Source organism: Cavia porcellus, unplaced genomic scaffold, assembly GCF_034190915.1.
Source record: "Cavia porcellus strain 051 isolate PalLab524CR breed Dunkin Hartley unplaced genomic scaffold, mCavPor4.1 scaffold_3, whole genome shotgun sequence".
NCBI lineage: Eukaryota > Metazoa > Chordata > Mammalia > Rodentia > Caviidae > Cavia > Cavia porcellus.
The window spans coordinates 71,208,805-71,235,770 of record NW_026947486.1 but is presented as its reverse complement, the minus strand read 5'-3'; the positions used below and the strand labels follow the sequence as shown (position 1 = coordinate 71,235,770).

Below are 26,966 nucleotides of genomic sequence, written 5' to 3'. Positions count from 1 at the left end.
TGCTTCATCTGGTCAAGCCACAGGTCAGTAGAGAGTAAAAAAGATAATAACAAAAGTACTTCACCTGACAGCATTAGGGAATAAGCTGGCTTTGCAAAGATTTCCATGCTGGGGACAAATTGATGATGTGGTTGCATGAACCCTAATGTGTTTGAAGGTTCAAAATGTGGATTATATTGGAAGGGAAAACCTGGAGTGATGACTTTAAAAGTGTACTTCTTCTCCAAAAGACTGCAAAGTCATTCAGAGGCTTTGTTTATCTAAACATTTCTGTGGCAAGAGGGGGCTCATAGCAAACAGGATCATAGTGCTTCCTCATAGCCCATACTTAGGGTCTACTGCCTGGAAAAGAATCCATACAGTGATTCAAAAGAGTGTGCAAAATAGTTGCATAAAAGAGTGTGGAGGAAAGGCTAGAAAAATCACAGGTCATTCTAATCTACACTTTCAAATTTTGTTTCCTGGGAGCTAGGATATTCAATAAATAGATCCTGTGAAATGAAACTTTCTTATATCCTTCAGTTTAATTGTATTCCTCAAAGAATCCTTTTCCTATTGCTTTCAATTCTAATATCAATCCTTTTTTCTTCTTCCATTCTTTTGATCCTTCCTGGTGACTTCTAGACCTATATTGAAATTGTTAGCTAGATACTTTACAAGATGAATAAAACAGCATGCTCTATGTCTATTCTGTCTTTTTCCTCTCCCATACTCCAAAAATTATCCTTTCAAACTTTGTTTTAATTTAATGGCAAAGATATTATTGAATCCTTAATTGTCTTTTCCTTCTACTCCTATAACATTCAATCCTCAGGTCCTATGAACTACAATTTGTTTCTTTCTCTTTTGCTGATTAATCAATGGGTAGGATAATTACTTATTCCTTTATTGATTTGTGGTCCCAGTTTTGATACTTTATAACAGAAATACGGACTCACAAACAGTCTTTCATTGTTTTCAGTATTAAATACCTTCAAGTGAAATCTGGGTAAGAATAATCTAATATTGATTTTTTCCCTTCATTTTGCTTCTGCCCGTCACCAATTTAATTAAAAGTCTTTGTGTATGTTTTCCTCCAGTAAACACTATGCTACCAAGTAGGTTATTCAGCATTCATCCAATTGTATATTTAGTGTGCATCTACTACAGGCAAGACACTGTTCCAGCCATGGGAGATACAATAGCAAATCTGGTTCTAATGAAGCTTACTTTCTAATTGTGTGTGTGGGAGGATGGAGAGCAAGATAATGTGATGAGATGAGTACTATGAAGAAAACTAAACAGGCTTATATGTTAAAAGTGATGATAAAGAAAGGATACTACTTTAGGTGGTCAAGAAAAGCTTTTATAAGGAGTTAACCTCTATGTCAAGACATAAATGACAAGAAGAAGCCTATTACATGTAAAGATTTAGGGGGAAACATCCCAAGAAGAAACAAAAGCTAGTACACTGGTCTTAATTTAGCTTGTTAACAGAACAGAAAATCCAGTGAGTCTAAGATATAGTGAATGAGATGGTGGGTAGTGCTAGATGAGGCTGATGTGCACAAAGGGCCAGATCCTATAGTGTTCCTGAAAACCATCAGGATTTTGGATTGTATTCTAAGTGCAGCTGGACGCTATGGGATAGTTCCAAACAAGAGAACCACATTTTATGGTTTACGTTTTTAAAAGCTCATTCTGAAATCCCTGTGATAAATCTGTTGCAGGCCCTATAGTTCATAATATTTTAGAAGAGCAAAAATCAAGGTGGAAAGAAGATACCTCCTAACTAAGACAGTACTGCAGTGATGTAGGCAAGAGACACTTGTAACTTGGGCCAAGGTGAGAGCATGCATGGAGTTTTGATATGTTTTGGAGGGCGTTCAATAGAAATAGATAAAGAAGATGCATTGTGTGAAAGAAATTAAGACCACAAACAAGGTTTAGATTTTTGACTTGCACAAATGGTACCATTACTTATAAGGGGAAGCCTGATAATAAAAAAAAGTTTGATACAGGTGTGGCTATTATATAGATCCAAAGAATGTTTTTGACCATGATATATTTGAGATGGTATTTACCTCTAAGTGGAGCTGTTATGTACCCAGTAAGACATATGAGCCTGAGGTTTAGTGGAAAGATGAGAGTTGAAAACATAGACATATTATTAGCAATTACAAAATTCTTTAAACAGTAGAGCTATAAGAGAATTGATTTAAGACTCAGAATTGATAAAGGAGAGTACATAATGTCAAAGGAACTGTGATGTGTGCCAACATTTAGAATTTAAGCATACAAAAATTGGAATGGTACCCATCTTTAATCCTAGCCCACTGGGAGACTGAGGTAGGAGGATCATAAGATCAAACTCAGCCTGGGAAATTTAACTACTTAGCAAGACCTTGTCTCAAATTTAAAACAAAATATAACACTACTGGGCATATAGCTCAATGTGAAGGCCATGGGTTCAATCTCCTGTAGTGGAAGGAAACAAGGAAGGGAGGGATGGAGGAAGGAAAAGGAGAATGAAAAGGGAAGGCTAGATGCATATGAGGAAACTGGGAGGATATGGAGTTGTGAAAATCAAAGGGATAGAATGTTGAAGAAAAGGGGTCCACTGAATGTGACTCTGGATGTCACTAATGATATTGACAAGACCAGTGACTATAATATGCTTGTGTGGGAACCTGTGTAGAGCAAGGTGAGAGAAAAATGGTAAGTAAGGAAGTGAAGTAAATGAGTATAGACTGTTTTTTTTTTTTTTTTTCTAGAAGTCATGCGACTGGGGTGATAGAGAAATGGGGAAGGAACTAGATTACCATATGGAATCAAAGAAGGCTTTTATTTGTATGGTTGTTTTCTGAAGGCAGCAAGTTGCTACTGCATTTTTTAGGAAAAAGAGTGATCATGTGGAAGAGAAAGATATCAGCCTAAGAGGAAAATCCTTCAAGCGACCAGAGGAGATGAAATTTCTTGTACCTGGCTCAGAGTGCCTTTCAAAATGAAATTTGCATGATGCTATTCTTCTGCTCCAAAGTTCCCCGTGGCACTCCACTGCCTACTAAATAAGCTAAACCTTGTTTCATGACATTTAAGCACAGCTCTGATCAAACATTCCTGCTTTGTTAGCCTTCAAAAAGACTTTGTGTGTATCCTAGATGGAAGCCAATCTAAGACACCCAATGGTCCCTTTAGATCCTATATTTTTCCTCATCTCCAGGGCTTTGCTAGTGCCCTTTGCATTCATTACAGCTTGCTGAAAGGCTCTCATGCTTTGTTGTCTTTCACAGTGTTCCTGCAACAAATGAATCCTCCCTTTTCTATTGTCCATAGCCCATTGCAATTCTCAAGGCTTGTGCAAACTTCAACTGTTACGATATTGTCAGCTTATAAAGAACAAATGTATATTCTTTTAAGCCTCAATTAACACTATCTGATCTTGTAACATTTTGAGTTTGAATATGTGCCTTATTTCTCAAACTAAATGGTCAAGTCTCTAAGGTCAGGGGCTAAATTTTAATTTCTATGTCTCATACATGACATGAAGTATTTGATACATATTGTAGATTGATGGAATAACTATTTCATCTTTTATGTGCAGGCATAAAGGGAACGCAGGCACAGGGAACGTATTTATGAAAAGTTAAAAAGTGTCTTGATTTATGTAAATGAATCCCATTATGGCAGTACTTCAGAGGCAGATAGTTTTAAAGAGGCTTGTCTCTCATCTACTGGGGAAGCCTGAGCACATCTCATAAGGCCAGGTGTCATGATATATATGTTTTCTAGGACAAGGTTAAGTGTTTTTCCCTAGGTTTGAGACAGTTATATAAAATATATATGGACTTGTAGTGTTAGGCAAGTTCTGTTGCATTAAGGATTATGATGTGGGGACTAAGGTACAAAGAAGTTAAGTGACTTAACCAAGGTGAAAAGTGGGCTGAAATCCAGGATCTCTCACCCTAGCTGTCGTGTGGGTCTTAATTATCACTCTATATTATCTTGCCCAATGTTCGTTAGAATTAAGATCCTCGAAAAGGCTCATTATGTTGAAGAGTTGGTGGCTAGCTGATGAGTTTTTGGAAGGCAAACAAAACATGAATGTTTTAACTTCACCAATAGACAAATATACTTACAGATTTGTAGTTTGATGGCATTGGGAGGTGATAGAACTTAGGAAGTGGGGCCTAAAAGGATAAAGTAAGTCATTAGAATTATGCTTTTGATGGCTATCTCTGGTCCTAAGCTTCTTTCCCTCTGGCTCACTTTCTCTGTCTCTATATCTGTTTCTATCTCTCTCCCTGTTTCCCTGTGTCTCTCTGTTCCTGTCTCTGTCTCTCCCTTTCTCTGCTTCCTGGTTGCCATGATAAAGGCAGTTTTTTCTGCCATATCCTTCTCACGTGATAGTTCTGCCACACCACAGGCTTAGAAGAAACAGAGCTAAGTGACCATGGATTGAAACCTCTCAAACCGTGAGCTAAAATACACCTTTCAACCCTTTAAGTTGATTTCCTCGGATATTTTATCACAGCTCCCAGAAGCTGACTAAGATAATATTAAATAATCTTTTATAATTTTCTAAGCACTGTAATCTGTATCACTTTTAATTTTGCAAGTATATGTGCTAAACTGATCAAATACTATGTAGCCATTTACAGAGGAGTAAACTGAAGACCAGCTAAGGAAAGCGAATTGTTTAAAGTCATGCACTTTTCTGACCACAGGTGAACTCCTCATGGAATCAAACTCCTCTTAGCCCATAACATTCCATATATTGTAGAGAAAAGAATTCAGCTTCCCATTCTTTATGTTAGACTATCTCAATCATTCTTTTAGCTGACAGAAAATCATCCATCACAGTGGGCAGCAAATAGTCTTTGCTCAGCAAGTGACCCTTTTTGCCTTTCCCAGTTTCTGCTCCCATACAGCTTCTTTCCCCATCATCAGTCAAGGTTCTGCTCTGTTCCCCAGTTGAGCAGGTCGATCAAGTTGGCCCTTGTTAACAATAAGAGATAAGGTTACAGGGTGAAACTTAGATCAGTAAATGAGAAGGATAGGTTACCTGGACAAAAAGGAATGGCAATGGCAGAAACAAAGCTCAGAAATGGGGTCAAATAGAGGTGACCATTGTTGTAAAGTTTTTGTCCTTTAGAGTCTCACAGTAACATGACAAATGCAACTGAGTGTTGCCTACTGTCTCACATTCTAGCCCAGCCTTGGTCAGTGAATATAGGAGCTGAGATGGAGTAAAATTCAGCTCTGGATGCAGTTGCATAGAATCCTAAAACCATAACTTTCTAGAGGGAGACAAATAGTGCTTATTACAAGAGAGCCTCTTGCAAGAGAGAAGCCATTACTTCCAGTTAAGACAAGTGATTTTTAACAGACTAGACCCAACTTTTCTTTAGTGAATACATCTTTCTAATTATTTTACATTCTCAACTACCTATTAGCTTCCTTCTTACTACCCTGGATAAACAACAGGCACTGAGTGCAAACATACCACACAGCAAGATAACAAGCTTAGTGAAATCTGTTGTTTAAATGAAAAAAATCCATAATTGTATGTTAAACTAACTATAATTCTTCTGAAATATTAACAGAAATGCTATATTCAAATACCATAAAACATAACTGTTTAAAATGAGAATATAATCCTGGAAACCTAAAAGTATCTGCTCGTAACATAGTGGAAAATGTTAGCAGTGTGGCTTTGACATTTGCCAGTGTCAACCAACTTAATGCTTTCAAATTGACATCTAAGATAACTTTATATATATATATATATATATATATATATATATATATATATTTTGGGCACTTTTCCTATTGCTTTCCCTTTTTGACTTGTTTCCAAGCACCTGTGTCTGATTATGCATATGATATTTGTCAAGGATCCTTGGGAAGAAGTGTTAATAGGATCTAACCTGTAAAATGGAAGTCATTCACTGGAGAGGGTAAGAGAGGAGGAAAGATCTGGGGAGCACCGTGGCTGGAATATCTGTTCACTGGGCTTCCTTGCAGAGTCTGTGTCATACCACTCCAAGATTTCCTGTCATAAGTCACATCCTGAATCTTTCATCTTTCAGTTATTTATGAGTCTCCTAAGTGGGCTCCTCCAAAAAAGGGGATTCACAATCTTAATGATCTACTTAGGTGTGCCTTACCAAAATGGTAGGTTTTCTTGGAGTTTTTGTTCCACAAACCTATGAAACACATTCTAAGATCAACTTCTCATAATAATAGATGACAGTGTAGATGAAGAAATTAGCACTCATGTGCAAAAGCACTCCAAATTTCTGGTGCAAAACTGCACCTGTATACTGCTACTGTAGGGTAGGAGGCAAGGGTAGATGGTAGAGACTTTGCTCATCATCAATGGTTGCCAACCCATTTCAGTACCTAAGAAGGTTTCTATATATCTGCCATTGGTCAGGCCCCAGCACAAAACTTATTTTTCCACTACCAGGATAACTTTGGGAGTATTTGGAAAGAAAGGAAAAAAAGTCTGTACCTTGACATGACTTTAAAAAAAATTATGTCCAACTCTTTTTCTATGGGTTTCTTATACAAAGCATTGTGACTGAATATCAAAATGAATAAAACAAGTCTTGCTCTTTAGGAAGAAAAATTATAAAATCATGAGAGAAGGTAGGGAGAAAAGAAGGATCAAGTGATGGACACCCTTCTACACTTGGCATATGTGGAATGTATCTGCAGGACACTGGGAAATAATACTACTCTATTACTTGGGAATGTAGTGATAACATGCTGTGGAATCCTGAGTTCTCCTTTCAGCTCTGAAACTAATTCACTCTGTGGCTCTAGGGAACTAACTTCAAGGAGCTTTCTCAGCTGCAAAGATAGATAGATAGATAGATAGATAGATAGATAGATAGATACATAGCTTAATTTATATTTCCAGTCTACCTGCATCCTTTTCAAAGCATGATGAGAGAATTGTACGTAGTATATTTTTGGTTTGTTATAATGGTTGAAAGCAGCTAAAATGACAAGCATGTGTTTAAGTCTTCTTAAAAGCAATAAAGAACTTACAAGATAGTGTCATAAGACAAAAATGAAGTAACAATGAGAACCTACACAGCTGAGTAAGGGTAGAAGTAGTTACTTTTGCAAAAACGGTAATTTCTGATGCCAAATTTGAACTTCCATGTTGAAAATCTTGTAAGTCAAAGAAGACAGAAATCACAACCCAGAGCCAAAAGAAGGTAAGAAGCCTGGTAGGAAATACGCCTAAGGGTTCCTAGGGTTCCTAAGAATTATAACTATAGGACAAGAGTAAACCACACATGTACCCTGTTGACCTTAAACTTGAGTTTATACTGTCCAGAAAAAATCAAATTGTAAATTTGAGATGGCTCCAGATTAGTGGTATTCTGAGATCCCGGCTTAAGCAAACACAAATTCTGAAGAAAGACAACTTAATTCTAAGTCTCGCTATTCCTACAAATAGTTTTCTAATACAATGACTAGCACATGAGAATTTATAAAAAAAACTTATACAAAAGTAAACAACAGAGACAAACCCTTGGAGACTTCAAATATGAGACTCTTCAGAGACAGATATTACAATGATGATTATTATGTATAAAGAAGTGCAGTGAAGAGTGTTCTAAGGTCTGATATCAATGTGAAGAGTAAAACTATGATTTAAAATCTATGACTGTATTAGCAATCTTTCTCATCACTGAGACAAAATATAAACCTAACAGTTACATTTTAAAGAATAAGAGGTTAAATTTTGTTCATGGTTTTAGGAGATCTAGTCCATTATCAGCTGGCTTCATGATAGAAGGAAGGATGATGGAAGGGTATGGCACTGCAAAGCTACTTAGATTATGGTGGCCAAGAAACATAGCAGCAGAATAGTGCCAGAGAAGAAGACAAGACAAAAAACATACCTCTCTGTCCTACCCAGAGAGTCCCAGAAGTGTGTTGAGGCGCATCCTAGAGCCAATCAAGTTGACAATCCACCTTAATTGCCACAATGACATACTCTCCAGTGAGATTTTGTAGTTTTGAATTGACACATAACAATTATACATATGAATAAAGCACACTATGATAATTCGATACATGTAAAAAAGTTCAATGATCAAATCATGATTATTGTCATTTCTTTGTGTTAGGAAACTTTGAACTCCTCTTCTACTTATTTTGAGATGTTAGTAAGAACTTTTTAATTCTTGAACATTCATCTTCTCTATTGCTTTGTTGTCCTGCAAATGGAATGTTGGATGGGGAATATCTATGATGTCAGTCCCAAAAGTAGCCATGATTGACTTAAATGAAATCAGAACTTGGGAACAAAAAGGACATAAAAAGATACATTTCCATTACAGCCCAATTTCCTAGGAACTGGGGAGTGAGAAGCCGAGAGCACAGGCATCGGAACAGTAAAGGAATGAGCAGGGTCTGGGAAAAGGCAAATCAGGGCAAAAGAAAAATGTTCACAGTTACAGAATCTTGGTAAATTAATCCAGAATCATTTGGTATGTTTTTGCTACATGTGAAAATCCTCTGTTTCTTGTTACAGGAGCTTTGGGAGCAGCACAGGGGAGTGAGTATGATAGTAATTTTAGTTTCCTGAAAGTGCAACACAACCTGTGCCATGCCCTAAGTTCCTACACTCACAAGAGCTCTGTTCTTATTTTAAATCTCTTCTTTCGCTGTCAAGAAATTCTTAATTTCTTTACAAGAGGCCTCACATTTCCATTCTTCATTAGGTTCTGAAAATTACAACACCCTACCCTGATGGCTGGAGTAGTAAGCAGACAGTTAGGAAGCAGGAGAGGTTAGGTCAGTGGCTAATCACTGATTTTTGCCAGCCAAATGGCTCATGAGTGTTCTAAGTAATACTAAACGAATGCCCAGGGGTGTCATAGGCATCCCATGAATAGAAATGGTGGGGGATTATGAAGACATCAATCAAGAACTATTTGTGGCTGAGAGTGGGATTGTATCTCAGTGCTTGAGCACTGAACTAGCACGCGTAATGCCCTGTGTTTGAACCCAGCATATGAGAGAGAGAGAGAGAGAGAGAGAGAGAGAGAGAGAGAGAGAGAGAGAAAGTGTTCAAGGGTTAGACACTGGACTAAATCCTCTGAATATGTTGGCTAATTAATTCCTTATGAGCAAGCCACTATATCAGGTGCTTTAGAGACAAAAAAAAAATGAAAATGTTCCATTTTGGGGAAGAAGCTCTATTCTAGTTGAATAGAAACATAAGCAGTAGTAAAGATAACGGAAGAGGTAGTATATTCTTAAGTGCCAACTTCATGTGATTTCTGAACAGTAATGCAATTGTAGCTCAAAAAGGAGTTTCCACCATGCTGGGATGGTCAGAGAAACTTTTGAAAAAAATGAAGTTCAACACGTGTCTTGAATGGTTCATGCTGGATACATGACACAAGGTTGAAGGAACTCTAAGCAAAGAGGATGATAAGGGAAAGAGAGAAAGAAAGAAGAAACCCCTGCAGGGCGACAGGGAGTGGAAGCAGTATTGCTGAGGTAGAAGGCAAACAGAGTAGAGTTAGAGAGCTGGCCCAAGCTTCTAGAAAAGAGAGTGTGTAAGGCTTCAAACATCACAATTTAAGCTTTATCTGTAGATAGTGGGGAAAAAGTAGCAAAGGTTCAGGGCAGAGGTGTTGGCTGCATGATAAAGGGATATTTGGGGAAGCTGAACTGGTGGCAGAGACAGGGACTACTGAGTGACTTAAGTGGCACTGGAGCTCCCTAAAGAGTAGTAAAAGCATGCCTCTAAAGCCATATGGTCAAATTGTGTCCCAAACACTCCCATAACTGTCCCTACAGCTACCACCCAGCAGGGCAATGTGAGAGCAATTCTGTATCCTCAGTCCTCTTTTCTTCTACTCTTCCCAGCAAGGGCCAGTCTGGACCCGAACTCTTGCCTCAGTACCTACACAAACACTAATAAGTGCCAAAGCATTGTCATAGAAACCATTGCTTCATTTCTCTCAGATGCTCGGCAGCCTCGAGGCTTCTTGCTTTGGGAAGCTTTTAGCAAACATTTGAAGAAAAGCGGTAAATGAGTCAGCCAGGAATGGACATAGATGGTAGGATGGGGGCTGCAGAAGGAGGCTATATCATGGTACTGGGTCTGCTGCGGGGGCCATTAGAATATGATTACCTTTTAAAGCTATGACTGTAGTTAATAGGTTGGGGTCCTAACAATGCTTTATTCTCTTTCCACTACCATTGAAATATTCTCTAGGGCCTCATAGTCTCAATCGCAATTGACCATCAATCTCTGCCCATCCAGAAAACCACCAGTGTCACTCTGGACTTCCCTGTAGAATGTATAGCTTAGAAGTGCAGGTTAAAGACTGGTAGAATCACAAAAGGAGTAAGAGTTGCAGAGATTTTAAAAAACCTATAACAATAATAATGAGAAATAAATCTAAATCATAGTTTACTTTGTGCAGGGTATTACATGAGTAATTGCAGGTGGGGAGTTGCTCATCTAATTTGTACAATATGTTTCACGGTTAGTCCTATGATGCTGGAGGCTAAGTGATTTAACCAGACACAGGGAATTGGTAACACAACTGAGAGTGTGAACCATGATTTATTATGTGTTTAACTACCCTATCACCACTTTTCTTTTTTCTCTTTTTAATAACAGTTTTAATATGATATTTAGTATGCACCAAATAATTAGATCTATCTTAACATACTTAATGTTTATATTTAAATAAAATCATTTAATAATATTAAACAGCATTAAATTTTCTTACATAATTATATTTATTTCCAATAACTTACATAAAATGATGATGATAATAATAATTTTAACAGTTCGTATTTACCAGGCGTTTAGCTTTTGCCTAAAAGTGCTAAGTACTCATCTACATTCTACCTTATGAACCTCTCACAACAAGCCAATGGGTCAGAAACATTATTATCTCTGTTTTAAAGGAAATTAAGACTGGAGGAGATTAAGCCTCTTATCCATTGGAACTTGTCCAAGCAGGGACATGAACTCAAGGTCTCCAGTTCCAAGGACAAATCTGCAGCTGTTCAGTGGCATTCTCTCTCTACCTTGTTTGAGTCTTCAGTACAGGCAAACCTTTGCTTTCCACTAATCTGATGGTATCTTAGGAGCAATTTTCTGCTACATCCACTTTTCTTGGAGGATTTTAAAGAGCTCCAGGGCCTTAGCCCTTCTCTAACTTACAAGATGCCCCCTTAAAGCCTCAAGGTCATCAGGCTTGCCTCATCCAAGATCCTAGGAATTATGTGCCTGAGGGGATCACTTCTGAGCCACAGAGAACCCATGAGCCTATCTTCTCTAGAGAGATGTATTCAGCAATGTGTTCACATCTTGTTTTGCCTCTGGTGTATATTCCAGTCCTGTTCAGGGCTGGTAATGCTGATATCCAATTTCCAATCATTCAGCAAACTGCTTCTGTGCGGGCTGCAGTCAAGCCTGGTTCTCCAAGTAAGAAATCATTTCTGCCCTATTTCTCCCACTGCCCTTTTTCTACATGGTCTATTAAAGCATCAGTTTGGTCCACTGAGCTTAGAGTAACTTCAGCACTTTCTCTCATGGCCTGTCACTGAGCAACCTCACATAGAGGCAGATTCTTCTTGGTCTTTAGTAAGCATGACAGGTGGTGAAGGGTAGGCGAATGAATGCTGTTCTCTGCCCAAGTAAGAGACTAAAGTCAAATGGCAGATGCAGTTATAGCTAGGTCAAATATAAAGCTGACAAACTAATGACATCAGTTTTATGATATGATAATTATCATTTAATAGCAACAGGAACCTTACAAATGGAAGACTGTAAATCATCAATTGGCACCCAGCACATTAATGAAACAGTTTCCTCAAAACCTCCTGTCAATCAGATTTGCCCAGGATCTGACAAGGAGGCAACAAGTAAAAGTGGCTTTCAAAATAATAGCTGATTCATGGGAAAGAAAGGGGTAGTAAGAGATGACTGCTCTTTGTACCACTGAATTTCACAGATCAGTTTTAAAATGCCATACAACAAAAGACAAGCTCAAATGAGGGTGAGAGCAGCAGAGGAGGAAAAAGCTAGCTGGGTGACCTTCGAAGGCAAGCCACAGCATTTCTGATCAGGAAGTGACAGTGAAGTCCACCTTGTGGAATCCTCTTTTAATTCTTAAAAAGATTTAAAACTATCAGACTCTGCTGATGTCTTCAGAGTGAAGGCGAACTCACTACTCATCAAAGAATATCCCCCAATTCTTAGCAAGCTCTCAATTTTCTGCTTTGGTAGCTAGGAAACTTATGTCACACTACACATATGTCAGTAATTGATCTAAGCAAATCAAACCCATTAAACTATATAATTTTCCTGGCAATCTTAAAATAGAGACACCTTTAATATTCATATGTCACAGGTGACACAGCTAAGTTGTCAGAGAGACTAAAACACTTGCCTAATATTACACAACTGGAAAATGCCAGAGTTAGGATTCTGACCTGGGCAATGTAGCTGTGACTCTATGCACTTAAGCACTGCACTCTGAAACACTCTTTTATTAGGCTGAAACTGTCTTCCCCTTTGTAACTTGTACACAACTGATAATGTTATTTTTTCTTCCTGAAGTTCAGCAGACCACATTATGCTTCTCCTCAGGAAGGCCTTTACTATGCTTCCCTGTAAAGCAGCTTAAGTTGCTGGAATCATTGCTTCAGTAATGGTAGAGCTAACACTCCAGACTAGGTGAGCAAGGGATGGCAGGACACTGATTGTCAAACTACCAGGTGTACAGAAGGAAAGGAATGACTCCAAAGTCACATAGTGACTTGATATAAAATCTTAACTTGAATCTATGTCTTGGAACTTCTCACTCAGTGCCTTTTATGGTACAGTCCCTGATGCTGGCCTGAACCTTGCCATCTGTCCCGAATACATAATACATTATTACTATTAATAATACTTGTAGATGTTATTCATGATAGCTTTACCTATTCCATGCTTGATGCTTCGCATATATTATGTCACTTTAACCCTCAGAATCACCTCTATCCTATGAAGTTGAGAGTGCTATCATCTGAATTTTACAGAGATGAAAGTTGAAGCACCAGGGTGTCAAATAATTTGCCAAATACTAAAAAGCTAGTAAATTTCAGAAATTGGATTTAAACTTAGATCTTTCTGTCGCTAAAATCTGGGCTTCTAATCACTAGGTTGCTTCTCCACAAAATTCACAAGAAACCTGAGGTACCATCTGAGCTCCTTGTTGAAGATAAACTATTAGTGTTAAAAGACCTATGAAAAGCTGGGCATGGTGGTGCATACCTATAGTCCCAGCAGCTACTTGGGAGACTAGGGCAGGAGGTTTACCAGAGCCCAGGAGTTTGAGGCCTACTTGGGGCAACATAGCAAGATTCTGTTGCATAAACCAAACCAAAACAATACAAGCCCTAAGAATACCTATAGATATCTGTTACCAATGTACATATTGAAAAGAGTTTGAGGGAAAGAATAAAATAAGATAGTCCCTTCATAACCAGATGATAAATCATGGGGCTACACATGACAATACATGATTCTTGGGAGACACTCATACTTGTTTTAACTTTTCAACAAAGTTGCTTTTTTTTCAGCACTTACTATATTGTATTAGAATACAACAGGTACTCAGGTACTAAGTACTGTACCAGGAACTGTATTAGAATAAAATAGAAATCCATTGTCTACTATTTAATAAGCTCACTTTTTGTTTCTTGCCAGGGTTATCCTATAATTGGTTCTATCATTAAGGGGAAGACAATATGCACTCTACTTCTACCCAGAACTTCCACGTTTGCTTTCCTCAAGTGACAAAAAACACAATACCAAGGAAAGACTAAGTTTTGAAACAAAATGTTGTGGGAAGATTTAAAAAGCTGTCTCCCCCAGCCCAAATAAACCACAGAAGAAAGTCTTGTCAAAAACACTTGTAGGGAATCAGCAATCTAAAGAAAATTATCACCATAATATGACAGAGTGTTGGTAGCCTTTGTATATAAAGAACATACACATTTGTTAAGAAAAATACTGAAGCTGTCTTGTTAAATAGGCGAAATATACAAATAAATTTTAAAGGAGAAACTGTAAATGGCTAATTAATATGTAAAATTTATTCAACCTCACGTAGTATTTTATTTTGGGAGAGGAAGATTTTTATGGTACTGAGGATTGAAGGCAAGATCTTGGCACACAGCCCATCTACAGACTTTCTGTGTGTTTTTTTTTTTGAGACAGGAACTCAAATACCTAAATAATAATAAACAACTAAGTTGGTCAAGCTGGATTACAATTTACATTCTCTCTGCCTCAGTCTCCCAGAGTTTTGGATAACAACATGATCAGTGTTCTGGCTCATCTAGTATTTTATTAGTATAAATAAAAAGCAAACAACAGTTAAAATGCAAATTTTGCTCATTAAATGAACAAGATTGTTCTTCAAAAATTAGATGGCTGAGTGTTGGCAATAATTGTCAGATGAACATTCTCATACATTTCTAGTATAAGTTGGACATGTTTCTATAAAATAATTTGAAAATAGATAGCTGGGAAGATGGCAGCTTGCTAGCTAGCTGGGTAGTGAGCCTCTCTGTGAAAAAACAACTCAGATGCTAGAAGTTAACACTATGCAGAAGATCAGATTAAAGGAGAGTGGTTCTCATGACCCAGGAAGAAACTGAGGAAAAAGAGAAAAAAAAGAAAGGAAGGAAGGAAAAACATGGATGAAAGGCTAGAACCAGACATGCTCTCTGTGTGGCCAGTCCGGCAAAGTGCAGGGTGCACCTTAGAGTCTGATGACTCATGGTTGCACTGAAGCCACAGTCACCAAAATTGGGGGTTGGTGAGCCCAGGACCCTTGGAGGAAGGATGTAGTGCAATGGAGAGTGTAACCAAAGTGGAGAGCTACATTAACCCGTGGTGAGTGCTAGGAATTGGGTCCCACGGAGGGGGGTGACCGGCTAGACAACATAAAGGAGTCAGGCAGGACAAGCCTGAACCCAGAACTGCAGTGGCATCAGTTAGCCACTCCTGGCCCAAAGAGGACTGATGGGATCTGGTTGGGATGGTCACACACCTGGTTGGGAGCCAAAAGCCAGGGACAGAACAGTCCCAAACCTGTGATGTCCGCACAGCACAAACTAATGTGCTGAAGGCACTCGCTTGTTGAGTGGCTCAGAGGAGAGGGGCCAACCAAATTGACCCCGCATTCATCTCACAGATCAACAGTACACTGGAAAGGGTGGCAATCCCCTAGCCAGCACACTTCAGAAAAAACATAAGCAATACGGAAAGGGCCTGAGACCTCCACCATACATACACCTGTCTGAAAGAAACCAGAAATATAACAAGAGAAAGAAACAAGAAAATGCCTCCAGCCATTCATCCAGGGAAAATATGTCCAGGAGAGGTAAATACAGAAGAGATTTAGGGCAGCAATCATGCAATATTAGCCACATCATCAGCAGACATAAAGAAATACTTTCATGACTTCATAGATGAACTTTAAACTGAAATTCTAATTCAAGTGAGGCAAGCTAGAGAAAGGTTAATAAAAGAAATGCTGAGCACTTTTCAAGAAGACACAGTTCGAAGAATGGAGGAACCCAGAAAAAGAAGAGAAACCTTTGGTGAAAAATATAAACAAAATCTAGAATACATGAAACAGATCCAAAGAGATTACCAGGAAATTAAAAACTCCATTGAAAGCTGGCAAAATTCCTTGACAGAAACTAAAGTTAGATTTTCAAAACTTGAAGACAGATTTGCAATGTGTAATCATGAAAGAAAAGATCTCTTAAAAATAATAAGGAGCCAGGAAGTAACAATACAAAGGCTACAAGACAACAAGAGAATCCATAACTTAAGAATAAAAAATGTGAGTGAAGAAGCAGGAATAAATACAAATGAATTACAGAAGCTATTCACAGAAATAATTAGGAAAACTTCACAAGCACAGGAAAAGGATATGATATCCAGATAAATGAGGCATACAAAACACTAGCCAGCTACAACCAAAACAGATCTACACCCAGACATTTAATAATTAAGATCCCAGAAATTCATCACAAGAACAGAATATTAAAAGCAGTCAGAGAAAGAAACAGATAACTTATAAAGGAAAGCCCATCAAAATCATGACAGACTTCTGGAGACACACTATCAAATCAAGAAGAGCTTGGAGTGAAGTATTCCAAGCCCTGAAAGAAAATAACCTCCAACCCAGATTGATATACCCTGAAAAACTCTCTCTCAAAATTAATGGAGAAACAAGATGATTCCAGAACAAAGAGGAACTGTGGGGACCACCAATCCAGCCCTACAAAAAATACTGAAGAACATTCTAGAGAGAGAGAAAAAATACCAGGATTCCAGCAACAGTGGCAGAGAGGCCTTATTGAGTGGGCCAGACAGGGGAATAAAGGGGAAAAGTAGACAATCAACAGCAGAAAAATAGCATGGCAGAGATGAGGCAGAGAAGACTGGCTATAATCTCTAACACAGATGGCCTTGATATACTAGCAAAAAGAAACACAGGCAGAATAGATCAGGAGATAGGGTCCATCTAGATGCTCTGAATAGGAAATATAATCAACCTGAAAGAGAATTAATCAACCGAAAATCAAAGATGAGAAACCAATGCCCTATGTGATAGGGAACCAGAGAGAAATAGGGGCAGCTCATCCAGCAGCTACAGATAGGTTGGAAAGTCATAACACTTTTGTACCAGGGAGAACAACTCAGCAATGCGGAGGGAAAACCTTGAGGCTTTGGCAGGTAAAGGAATACAACTCAAGATCAATCTCAGGGGTAAAAAGGTTTGGCACCACTTGGGTAGATAACAGATTGCCCTCTAATCTAAAAATTAGGGGAGTTGGTGGGACCCAAAATGTACAAAGCACCCTGAGAAAGGCAAAGGGGAGAAACTGTCTAAAAAAGGAAGCAGAGTACATTTTTAATAGTGTATCAGGATTTAAAGGCCACATTAGTCTTATTGCTCGATTTAGTTTGACTTTATTCTGTTCCAGTCTGCCTTCTCATACTAGATTTGACGGCACAGACAGCTATCCCAACAATAGCAGGATATACTATGGTAACTATCCTTAATTTCCTATTAACTTAAACTGAAGCCCTGTATTACTTACACTTGTCTTACTATGACTGTCTTATTTGAATCTGGTTTATTAGACCGCCTTTTTGTCTTGACTGATTTTATTCAAAATTTGTTATACTTGATAGTATCAAGTCTAAGAGTAGAGGCAACTACTCTGAAGACAACAAGATACAATAGGATACCCATTCCAGTTTGATTATTAACTGCTTTTGAAGTCCTATAATGTGTCCAATGTTTTGTGTTTTAATTAATATTGCTATGTAGTGCTATGTTCAATTATATTATGCCTGATGATATAGACAATTCTATTGAAAATAACAAGAGACATCATAGTAACTACTGTAGATCACCTAGTGTTATGGTTTATATGTTTTTTTCAGTTGTTTTTCTAGGAATTTGTTTTGTTGTCTTGTTTTGATCTGTTTTTCCCTATAATACAGAAAGGATAGGTATACATGTAGAGATTCACGCATGTGTGGAACTTCTAAATAGTTTATGAGAATAGATTATATAACTCACAATGCAACGAACAGATACTCTGAAGGAAAAAAAAAAAAAAAGACACTAAGATACCCAGTGCTAATTCTGTAGAGTTATGACATAAAATCTAGCAATACTATTACTCTCTGTCCAGAGTGTTATTAGTCTATTTGCTTTTGTTTAATTTCAACATGGGTAAAGATACGGACAGCTATTCCGAACAGAATAAGAGACATTATGGCAGCCATTCTTGACTTCCTTATTGTCTGGTCTTGAAGACCTAAAATGACTTCATCTTGTTCTGATCAGTTTAGTACTAATTTGTTTGGTATGTATTCTCTGTGTGTGAAGATATGGACAACTACTTGGAAGAAAAAAAGAGACAATATGATAGACAGTAAAGATCTCCAGTGGTCTTGTTTTGAATTCTCTGTTTCTTAAATTGTTTTCTTATGATATGTCTTGTTCTGTTTTGTCATGTTTAATTTCACCCTCTTTAAAATAAAATTAAAAAATAATTTGAAAATAAGTATAACAATCCTCTAATTCATTTAGTAACTTGATATGTAACAACTTGCTTTGGTCTTGTGTGAGGCTGGAGTTATCATCTAAGCCATGGGCCAATGTAATCTACTTAACAGACACTCGAAAAAGCTATGTGGACAGGTAAATTTAGCATTCATGTAATTCTCAGGATCTCAAATAGTCTGGACTCTAAGTCCAGTGTCAAGTCCTTCAAGCAAGTTCTATGTGCTATGTATGCAATCAAGGAAATTTTGCCTAGAGATTGATGAACTGTGAATCTGGCAATGCATGCAAAGCACCAGCTCTGGGTTTTATATTATACAGATGACTTGGCATCAGGCTACTCCACTGAGTGGTCTTTTGGCTTTGCGAATGTCATTTTCTCTGTTTCTCTCATGACTTGTAAACCGGGGCTGTTACTTCTTAAAATGAACTTAGGCTTTGCATAGGCTCTATAATCATTCTGATCTTGGGAAAGTTATGTAAAATTTGTGTCTGAATTTCAATTTTTGCATCCATTTAATGCCCTATTCAAGGCTGAAAGCAAAGATAAAATGATATATTGCATATGGAAAAGACATCACGTGATGTCTAACACAGAGTAAGAACAATACATCAGTGGCTAACTGTAAGATCTTGCAGTTGCACAGCATTTAAAATTCTATTTTTAAAGCAATTTTTCTATTCTGTTTCACTCTCTAGGAAAACCTGAAAACATCCAGCTAATAATATTTCACAGTCATTAACACAGCCTCTGCCTGCTGGCAAACAGTACACTTTTACTTTGCTTTCATGCCAGGCACCATTTAGTCCCCAGTACGGTGTCAGCTACCCCCAGGAAAGAACAACAGGTGGTTTGGAAGAATCCAGTCAATGGCTTACAACTCTCTCTAGGCTTTGCAGTGGATAATGGCACACAAACTGAGGCTTGGGGATTTGGATGAGTTCCTGTAGAAAGCAACACTTGAAACAAAAGGCAGAATCCTTGTCACTTTGTAGACCATAACAATAACAATTTATGTTCGCATAGCACTGTGTGTATAATTCAGGATGCTTTCCTAATTTCTTAGCTCAACCTTCCAGCAGTTATGCTGTCACCAGAGCAAATATTGGCATCTCTATTGTAAAGATGAGGAAGTGAGGCTTACGGAAAGGCAGGTTTGCTTTCTAAGGTCTTACATTTAATTGGCAGGAGAGATGAAATTAAAATCTAAGCCTTTCTCTATTAATTCTGTCATAGCTGTAAAGGCCAATTTTAAGGGACCTCAGACAGGATGCAAAAGGTGTCATGGGGAGAAGATTAGATGACTGGATATAGTAAGTTAACTCTTTGACACCACTGTAATCTACTCACCATGTCTTGACCTGGGAAATTACCCAACAACTGAAACAGGAATATCAACAGTATAATAGTGATTGTCTAAAAAAATCAACTGAAAAAGTTTCTACAAATACTGGTCATTGAGGCATCAGAGTGCAATCTCTTGTTTAAGGAAGGTGACCTTAATTTGGTCTAAGTACAAATTTTTGTGTCATTTTGAGACAAACTGTCATTATGAAGTTCATGCTGGCCTTGGGCTCATGAAGATCTTCCTGCCTCAGCCTCCCAAGTGCTGGGATTACAGGTATGCACCACCATACCCAGATCTAAGTATGGTTTTTAAAAATGTATCCTGAGTTTCTCTCTTTTTCAGTGAAAGAGGGAGAGAAACTGCATATTTATACGTATATAGTCATATGTGTATATGAGTATAACTTGTGTATATACATATATACTTGTGTTTATATATAAATAGTATATGTATTTATATAAATGTATGTATATTTTTATAAATATATAGTACATATATATGTTGTATCTACAAATATACATTTTTATAAATATTTAATAGTATATATTTAGTTTAACCCTTTAAGTAGGTTACTATGGCCATCTCCAGGGAAACAAACTGTTATTCAGTGACACATTCTAGTTGTCAAGCCTGTGGAAAATGAAACACATAAATAAACAAAATATGCATGTGAAAATTTAGAGTTTGTTGTGTGCACATATGTGTGTGTAGTAGGGGAAGTAAAACAAGAGTGTACAATTGAAATCAAGAGTACTCAGCTCTGCTAAAGTGATGACCCTACTAGTGTGGCCTAAGCAATGAGTCTGTGGAATCACTTTTTAAGAGCATTTGAGATTACATGACCTCATTTGATTATAAAATAATAAGAACAGAGTTAATAAATCAAATTATTTGAGTCCTTATGTGCCAATTATTCTGTTAAACATTTTATAGACATCATTTTATTTATTCCTCATAACTCTGGGATGTGTTATAATCATTCTGACTTTATAGATGAACAAAGGGATATTTAGTGAACAAGTAACTAGACTGAAGATTATATAGTGGAGACTGAACTATCACATGTTATTATGAAGAGATGCAGGGAGATGCACCAAAAATCACATAGTATTTACTAATAGTTTCTAAGAATACCTTTATATTCTTTATTTTTATGCTTATATCAGGCATCTTAGTCCTCATTGTAAAGTTAAAAAACAGAAAAGAAAATTGCTCAAGGCTCTAAGCTAGCTAATGGCAGAGCCAAATTTAGACCATAAGATTCCCGATTCCCTGAAAAATAATCTTTCATTATACTATTTATGCTTGACAACTTCTAACATCATTTCCAATGATCCTCCTCTGGTTTTCATAGCCAGGTGATGTGAACTGGACTGAATGGTTTGGTGCTAGGAAGTAGATTACGGCACATTAACATGATGTCAGTCCAGTGATTATGTTACCAAAGTCTGTTACAGTTTTCTTGCTGGTTCTTCCTCTCCTCTGCCTTTCTCGTTTGAAAACACCAATGAAGTAAATAGCCGCATTAGGGAGTCCATGTGGCAAGAAATTGAGTGTGGCCTCTGATCAACAGCCAGCAGAGAACTAGGAGCCACAGTCTGACAACCAACAAGGAATAGGTCTCCTCCCAGTAACCAAATGAGTGAGTTTAAAAGTGAGTCCTTCCTGTTAAGCCAAGGGGTGAACATAGCTCTGAGCAGCATATTGGCTGTAGTCTTGTAGGATAGCCTGAGCAGAGGGATCAGTTAAATTGTGCCTAGATTACTGATCCACGGAAACTGCTGTTTGAAACCACTGAATTTTGGAATAATTTGTTAAATAGCAATAGAAATGAACACTATAATATGATTTTAGTCTGTAACTTCGCTGATCTTCTGCTTATTCCTAGAAAAATGAATCCATGGCACAGCCCTTGAAACTGTTGAGAGAAAAACCCAGGTGAGCTTATAATTACAGAAGAAATTGGAAATATGAGAATCACTTATTTACCTGCTTCAGTGCTTCCACAGCTATGCAAGTCTAACAAAGATCGGCAAAGGTGGCTAAAGAGGATCTAGGGCCTCTTATACACTATTGGTCACTGAGCCCAGAATTTCTCAGTGTTCAACTTGTATTCAAAACAACTGTCTGGCAATAACAGGTCAGCTTCTCCTCAGTACGAGTTTAGGAGGTTTCTTCCTGCGCTCTTTCAAAGTTCCAGTGGGGTCCCAGCCAACACACAAGGCTGTCTCTATCCTAAAACTGTAATTGCAGTTATTTCCCAGCCACTGTCCCAACCACTGTGCTGTTCTGGAATTTGTTACTGAGTGTGGGCTGCAGTTAGTGAGGGGTTTTGACAGACTCCTTAACAGCAATTAGCCAAATGAGAATCACTTGTGCTCAGTTTTCAAATGGCTAATTTGGTGTCAGGAAATCTTTAAAAAGCGTGGGTGGCAGACACCCAGAATCTCCTGTAACTAGCTGGGTAACTTAGCAAAGGGAATTGCATTTCCATGTGCTGAGAAAGTCTTATCAAGGAGGGGATACCACTTGGATTTTTCCTCTTCTAACTTGGGTGTCCCTATAAAAATTAAAAGCAAGCCAGAACAAGTTACTGTGTGTGTGTGTGTGTGTGTGTGTGTGTGTGTGTGTGTGTGTGTGTGTATTGCTAGCAAATGAAACCAGGAACTTTACACTGAGCTACATCCCCAGTCTTTTTATTTTTTATTTTTGGACAAGATCTACCTAAGTTGTAACATTACCCAGGTTAAACTTGAACTTGGAATCCTCCGGTCTCAACCTCCCATGCTGCTGGGATTATAGGTGTTCATTACCACTGCCTCCTACCAGTTGCTTTCTACCACCTCAACACAATATGAGCATACTCAGTGGTGCGACTTTGCAGATCTGCATAGAGGAAGAAGTTAACTGACCCTCACCCATATTCCGTAGGCCTGTGTTTCGGTTTTGAGTGAATTGTTGCATGAGTTTTGGGTCTGTAAGTATAGGAAGAGGAAGAAGAGAGGCATTACACATTTGGGAATGTATGCCCCTCACAGATACATAGATATGTTGTGATAAGTATCACCTCTCACAAGTTACAGGTATGAAAATCTCACTCACTGTGTATACGAAGAACACTAATATGTAAAGGGGCTGTAGTCATGAAGAATGCCTTTATATGGCTCCTGTATGTGAATGTATGAACTCTACAGAGCTATCACTGAATAGAGTTTGGATGTTTCAGGGCTACCATATCTAAATCTGGTGATAATAAATGAAGTCACAATGGGGGTTTATATGTATGTATAGCACATCTCAAGTTTTCAGTGTGAGTCATTCACTGACATGTGTGTGCGCATGGACAAGTGTACATTCCTGTGGGCAAGTAATGAGGGGGAAAAAGACAAGTGCCTGAGCATGGGAGACAGAATTTAACAACACACCCATAAAGCACCCTTTAAGAAGAGGACAAAGAAGAAGATCTGGCTCATTAAGAACCCTCCTCATTAGGGCCTGAATTAGGGAGCTAAACCAAACTACTTCATTTCCTTGACAACTGAGCCAACTGGCCCCTTTTCCTTTCACTTCATTAATCAGCAGAAAGGGAAATGGAGGGAAATTGCCCCTGGCAGGTGAAATTTACATGACCTCCATGACTCCTTTCCAACAAGTGTTTATAAATCCCTGTCTAGTCTGTGCTCAGCACTGAGCAGTCTTCCCTTTTTTTTTAGTATCTTTACTTGATCTATACAAGTGCATTGTTCATGGGGGCATCCAAGAATGAAGATTGATTAAACAACACAGTGAGCTACTGGCTTCTCAATTTCTGATCATGTTTACAAATAACAGGATCAGCAGCTTTAAGTAGGGCAATAGAGTATTTTGCATCCAGAAGTCTGGTGCCCTAAAGAATCGGGCTTGGCTGAAAACCAGAGTTGCTAACATAAAAGTCCTCTACTTGTCCTGTAGTTACACAAATACAATCTAGGTTTGAAAATCTTCAAGAGTATTGGGAAAGCTTGGGAAAGTTTCTGAGTGCAAAGTAGCAACATGGTGGCCAAAGAGAAAAGTTTTGCTTACTTTCTGAAAGTTTTGCCTTAGAATAAGTTACACGACATTATGGCGGTAGAGGGCCAAATCAGAGATATTTACCCTGAGGTCACTTCCTCCTTCACCTATTACTTCCTTTTTCCTTTCCCAGTGCACTCCAAGAAAATTCTAATCAGCTCCTCTCATCAACAATGCCCGCCCTAAGCACTACCTCCAGTCAAAGGTTACATATACCCCAAACTCCCATATCCAGGCAGAGGAAAAGCCAGATTGCTGTCCCATTGTGGGCTCCTCTTCACATCCTTGGAATAAGGGCCACTTTTACTTTTTGTTATATTCTGCTCCTTTATTGCACAAAAAAAAATCTAACACTTTCTAGAATAAGTAATTTGTTGCCTGAGGAAGCCTATCAATCCCTTTCAGAATAATGTTAGCTAGTGTATAGAGCTAAACATACAGGATTACTAAATAAATTAACACTGAAATGACTGCATTATCAACAGATATGTGATGTGGAGGAAAGACCGTCTCTTCAATAAATGTTACTGGAAAAACTGGCTATCAATATGCAGAGGACTGAATCTAGACCCATATTTTTCACCATATACTAAACTAAAATCAAAATGGATCAAAGAACTAGATGTTCAAACAGAAGCAATTAACTTTCTGGGAGAAAACATTAGTAAAATTCGAAGTCATAGGCATAGGCAAGGAGTTTCTGAAAAGAAACATGTTTTTACAGGATATATTTTGAGAGTGAACAAATGTGGCCGTATCAAACTAGAAATCTTTTGCACAGCAAAAGGAACAACCAAGAAAGTAAAAAGACAATGTTCAGAAAGGAAAAAGTTTCTAGTCATTTCTCAGAGGACTCATCTAGAATATATAAAGAACTCAAAACATTAGACGTCCCAAAATAAAAGGCACAAACAAGAAGTGCACAAACGAAATGAAGAGATACTTCACAGAAAAGGAGGACATACAAGTGGCCAATGAATACATAGTGAAATGCTAATCACTGAACATTAACAACATGCAGATCAAGAGAACACTTGAGATTCTATCTTACCACAGCAAGAATGGCCATCATTAAGAAATCAAATAGTACCAAATGCCAGATAGACAACAGGAAAAAAGGAATCCTTCTAAACTGTTGATGGGAATGTAAACTAGTGCAGCCAATATGGAAATAAATAGAAATTCCTAAAAAAAAAACCCTAAAAATTTCATTTGACCCAGCTATTTCCTTTCTACATATCCTCCTAAATTAAAAACATTATATGATGGTGATCTGTACATAGCCATTTATTTATTTATTTATTTTTTTGGTACTGGGGATCGAACTCACAACTGCACGCTTGCAAAACTGGTGCTTATGCCGCTGAACTAAATCCCCAGCCCAATTCATAGCCATGTTTATAGCAGCAAAATTCATAATAGCCAAAAATTGGAAGTCACCTACATGGCCATCAACAGATGAATGAATAAAGAAAATGTGGTTTTTACATACAATGCAGCACTACATTGTCATAAAGATAAACCTGAGCCATTTAGAGGAAAATGGATAAACTGGGAGATCCTAATGTTAAATGAAATAAATCAGGCACACAGTTTTAAATATCAGGTGGTTTCTCTTATATGAAAAATTCAAAGTATAAATACATAAATAATAAAAGCTAGATACTATGGAGTAAGGAAATAAATATTTCTCAAAGGGAATGAAGATCAAGAGATAAAGTGAAGAGAGAGATAGGGAATTAAAAAAAGAAATTAAGGTGTGTTACATACATGTGCCAAGTCCCAATAAGGAGTGTAAACATTATGTACTACATACTTGTACTAATAAAATCTATGATGCAGCCATGTATGTGTTTTTTATTAACATGTTATACAATAAATTTCAACTGCAGGTTTTAATAACTACTGCAAATTTGAAGTAGTGAATCATACAAATGGAATTTCCAGATATTGGCAATAACCATAATGTTATAGAAAATATTCATGATTTCTATTAATGATAAAGTCACAATTATTGCTAATACTACTGACATTTGTTGCATACATTCATAATTGAAGGAAAAGCTAGGTTCCAGTTAAAGATAGTAAAAATATAGGTGTACTTATTTTTTTATCGTAGTTTGTAGATCATCCTGATTTCAACTTACAATTTTAAACAGGTAAATACTCTGGTACTTGAAACAGAGAGACAGAGCCAAAGTTGAAATGAGGTTATGATAGTAACCCCTACATAAGAGAATGTTCTAACCACAATGGAAAAGTTGAAGTATGCTGAGAAAGATGAAGTTATAGATTGTCCTGGTGGCAAAAGGAAACAACAGTAAGTTACAAGAAAGGAAAAGCTGGTTCCATCAAATGTTTAGAAATCAGAACTGTTTCTGCCATAAATATGTAGTTACCACAATAACTAAGGTTGATGATGGAACAGCATCAATCAGAAAAAATTAAAACTTACTTGCTCTTCTTTTTTGTGCTTGAATAAGACCTTCATTGCTTGTTCTTTTTAATGGAGGTAACCTTGTCCTCTTGGGTTGTACTCTAGGGATTCTTAGTACCTGCTTTGTATAAGAAAACCTTCTCAGACCCTCTCAAGTACTTCATGGTCTCTTGCTCTCATGTCTCCAGCCCTTTACCTACCTCCAGTTGAGTACTTACTGTTCGAATTCCTTGTTCCATGTTTCTACTTTTCACAGTAGACTGAATTCCCCAAACATAGGAGTTGTGTGGGAGACAAATGTCACACCACGGACAATCTATTTGTGTATGTTGCATGGATATGCTAATGAGTGAAATGTTTTATATTTTTCTCCACTGATGAGTCATTTCAAGCAACTGGCTTTGACCACATGGCTAGTTCACTATGCAATTGGGTTGGAACAGGGTGAAGTGTGGCTTCTATGGAGTTAGTTGTTTACTAGCTGCCAAAATTCTAAGACAATGGGGAGTACAGGTAACTACAAATTGACATAAAATGTAGCTTAAGCTTTCAATGTTAATTGATGTCACACAAATGTATTAAAACTAAGCTAAAATCAAGTATCTGTGCAATTGTTGCACATATTTAAAGCCTCCTGAAAGGAATGGAAAACGCACAGGAAGTGCTTCATGATGTTTGTGGAAAATCTACCTGAACTTCAAAAGTGATCAGGAAGCAAACAGACTGCTTAGTTTTTTTTTTTTTTTTCTTCCCTCAGTTGAGATACTCACCTAGCCAGTCATCCACCTATTCATTCAACTATCCAGGCTCCCTTCAATTTTGCACCACCCAGCATCTATTCAAGCATTCACCCACAATTCAAATACCCAACATGCTCTTATCCATCTACCCATTCATCTATTTAACCTGAATAAGGAAGTTTAATCTTGGAATCTTAAATGAACTCCACAGTTACTTTTTCTGTTGAAATGTAATGGTTGATACATTGTGTCAACTTCATAA

At 37.6% G+C, this 26,966-nt stretch overlaps 1 protein-coding gene across 3 annotated transcripts in view; it reads right to left on the bottom strand.

The window, feature by feature from the left end:
• Nucleotides 1–26,966, bottom strand: part of Pak3 (p21 (RAC1) activated kinase 3) — a 327,193-nt gene that overhangs the window by 185,940 nt on the left and 114,287 nt on the right. The window contains exon 3 of one of the 3 annotated variants that reach the window (XM_063246284.1): nucleotides 4,119–4,169. The exons of the other annotated variants lie outside the window; for them this stretch is intronic. The gene's annotated coding sequence lies outside the window, so the exon portion shown is untranslated. The remainder of the gene's footprint in view (nucleotides 1–4,118; nucleotides 4,170–26,966) is intronic. 3 annotated transcript variants of the gene reach the window in all.